This window comes from Suricata suricatta, chromosome 8 (genome assembly GCF_006229205.1).
Source record: "Suricata suricatta isolate VVHF042 chromosome 8, meerkat_22Aug2017_6uvM2_HiC, whole genome shotgun sequence".
Classification (NCBI taxonomy): Eukaryota; Metazoa; Chordata; class Mammalia; order Carnivora; family Herpestidae; genus Suricata; species Suricata suricatta.
In genome coordinates this window covers 878,809-881,807 of record NC_043707.1, presented here as the reverse complement: position 1 = coordinate 881,807, position 2,999 = coordinate 878,809, and the positions used below count along the sequence as shown (strand labels likewise).

At 66.9% G+C, this 2,999-nt stretch overlaps 1 long non-coding RNA gene across 2 annotated transcripts in view; it reads right to left on the bottom strand.

The window, feature by feature from the left end:
* The window catches only part of LOC115299185, a 5,775-nt gene extending 4,265 nt beyond the window's left edge, over positions 1 to 1,510 (bottom strand). For both annotated transcript variants that reach the window (XR_003912029.1, XR_003912028.1), the window contains exon 1: positions 1,388 to 1,510. This is a non-coding gene — a long non-coding RNA (uncharacterized LOC115299185). The remainder of the gene's footprint in view (positions 1 to 1,387) is intronic.
* Between the last annotated feature and the right edge of the window lie 1,489 nt (positions 1,511 to 2,999).

The window sequence follows — 2,999 nt, the reverse complement described above, 5'->3', positions numbered from 1 at the left end:
AAAAAGCTGTCTCAGCTTCCGATCAGGGGGCCAGACAGCTCGTGACCTTGACGCAGCACAGCCACTCTGCTCAGTTTCCTGGTCTGGGGACGGCCCAGGCACCTGAGCACCAGAGATTACTTGAGGCTAAGGCTGGCCAGGGGGCCCCTGGTGGGGAGGGGTCCCGTTTTCTCCTCCTCTTTCTGGGGTTGGGCCTGAGATGTTGAACATGGAAGGTCAGCCAGCTGATGGACCCCCCCTGCCGGGGCGCGCAGCCCAGGGTGCGGGGGACAGGGGAGAGGCTGCCAGCTCATCGGAGACTGGGGTCCTCCACTGGGCGTCGCTCCCGCAGCGGCCGAGCTGCAGGCGCTGGGCGAGGCAGGGCGGCCTGCGTGCGTGGGTGGGGGTGGGGGGCTCAGCTGGCAGGGTTGCCAGGCAACCACCGGTGCATCCGGTGCGTCTGGGCTCTTTGGGGCGAGGAGCCCCAGGTTCCAATATCCGCACTTTGCTGCTCGCTACCGCGCTGCCGCTCTGGACAGGACCCAGGGACAGTGTCCCTCGCAGCACGTCGGGAGCCCCCTCACCCTAGTGGCTGAGTCCCTGGAGGGGGAGAACCCTTACCCGGTGTCCCCAGCACCTGGCCACGTGAACCCCGCCACCCAGCCTGGCTCACTCAGGACCCTGCGGCGGGGGGGGGGGGCGGTGGCCGGTTTTCCGGCACCTTCTGTGGTCCTCTATCCTCCCCATCCTGGGCCTCCTGCCAATCCAGATCAGTGGTGGCCGGGGAGTGACAGGGTCTGGGAAGAGGGTGGAGGCTGCTCCCTGGGAGGGGCCACTGGCTGTGACCTTGTCCTTCCATGGGGACCACTGAGGGGCCATGCCCCAACCCTGCCACTCTCCAGCCTCAGCCTCCCCACCCATCATGGGGGCCCAGCCCCCCTACGCAGGATGACTGTGCCTGATCTGCCTGCACTGTGAGGCCCCCCCACCCTGCTGCACACCTGGGCCCCCACCCCGCCCCCCCCCCCCCCCCCCCCCCCCCCCCCCCCCCCCCCCCCCCGGGGCTAAGGAGCAAGGCAGGCAGGATGGATGGGGCCTGTGCATACAGCACCCAGCCCCACGGGGGGCTGGGGGTTGGGGTCGGGGCAGAAGCCAGGGGTCAGGGCCGGCCACTGGAGCCCCAGTCCCCCCACTGAGAGCTTGGAGGACAGACACCCGGAAGGAAGGGCCCTGCTCCTGATCCCCCACCCCCACCTTCCAGAAATGATTTCCCGGGCCACTGAGCCTCCGGAAACTTCCAGAGTGCTCCAGTTGAGCTGGGGCACAGACGGTGGGGACAGAGGTGGGGGCAGGCCTGGCGGTGGCCCTGCTGAGGCCTGACTCTCCCTATTGATCTGGGGACAATTACCTGATGGCAAACCCCATTAGGTCCCTCGCGCACCATTACACCCTTCAGAATCGGCACTTTACCCCCGACGCCACCGGTGGGACAAAGTTCAGGGCAGGATGCTGTGTGGGCGCGCCTGCACCTCCGGTGGGGGGCAGGGCTGGTGTGAACCTGGCCCCTCCCAGAGCTGCGGCCTGGCCCACATACCCCCCTGCATGGGCTCCAGGCGCCCAGCACGGCCCACAGCGTGGGGGGCAGACCCTGCCTCCCGCTCAGAGACAAGGGACCCTGCTCGGCCTCCCTCCCAACCCCCAGACCCCAGGCCTGGTGAGCAATTCTCCACAAGATCTGGAGGCCCGTCGTCATAGAAACAGACCGCATTCCCAGATAAACCGTGGCCATCTGTGTCCCTCTCTGGCCGGGCCGGGAGCGGGGAGGGACGGGCAGCCTCTCCTCCCCAGATCTGTTCACAGGACAAAGGGGAGCAGTCCCCACTCACACCCCCACCTGTCCCAGCTTCCCGTCGGGCAGGAATTAGACGCCACAGACCACCCTCCCCACCGGACCACCCTGACTCCATCTCCCCGGTCCCCCCAACACACCACACAGGCCCCTCGGCCCAGTGGGCCTAAGGAACAGTATTAGCCTCTAGCCAAGGGACACCGGGAGCCACCAGAGGCTGGAAGAGGCAGGAAGTACCCTCTCCTTGAGCCTCGGAGGGACCTCGGCCCCGTGACATCTTGATTTAGGGCGTGTGGCCTCCAGACTGGGAAGACATAAATTTCCGTGTGAAGCCACTCTGCTTGCGGTCCTTTGTTGTGACAGCCTCACAGGCTGGCACGCTTCCTTTTTTATTAACTTGTAACATACAAAGGAAACACGGCTCACTCAGGGCGCCCCGCCCTCTGTCTGCACCTTTTCCAGCTGGTCGGGCCCCCCTCGCTGTCCCCCAAGCGTCCCCAGACCTCAGTGCCAGTCCTCAGGGCAGTGGGCAATGCTCAAGTGCCTGTGGCCTCACTGTGACCGTGACCCAAACGGTGGCCCGGGCTCTGCCAGCCCTCAAGCGCTAGATGCCCGCTAGCCTCCCCTGGCCGCTCCGTGCGGTCTGGCGGCCGCCCTTGGGGCTCGGGCGAAGGTCCCAATATGGAGGCGGCATGCTGTCTCAGCACCGTGGGGACTGTGACCCGGGCCCAGGTCTGGTACGTGTCTCTGCCCAAGCAGGCCCTTGGACTCATGGGGACACTGGCAGTGGGAGGCAGAGCTGTGGGTGGCCCTGGAGGCCCTGCTGGAGGGCACAGGAGGAGCTGAGGACGGCCCAAGAACTTTCTGGAAGAGGGGTCCTGCAGACGGAGAGAAAGAGGAGGAAGGGGGTCCCAGGGGGCGAGCCTGGCCAGAGGGGCAGCAGGCGGTGCCCAGGGCCTCCGGCCCCACGGGGTCACCCGGGCAGAGGAGGACCCCGGGGCTGTGGCAGGTGTAAGCAGGTGTGGGGGGAGGGGGCTGGTAGAGCCCAGCGGGAAGAGCCTGTCAAGACGAGGCGTCTGCTCCCTGCCCGGGGCGGAGTCGCCAGAGTGCGTCTCTCTCTCCTCCAGGAAAGCAGGACTTGCGATGATGCAGGCGCATTAGCCGGGCCGGG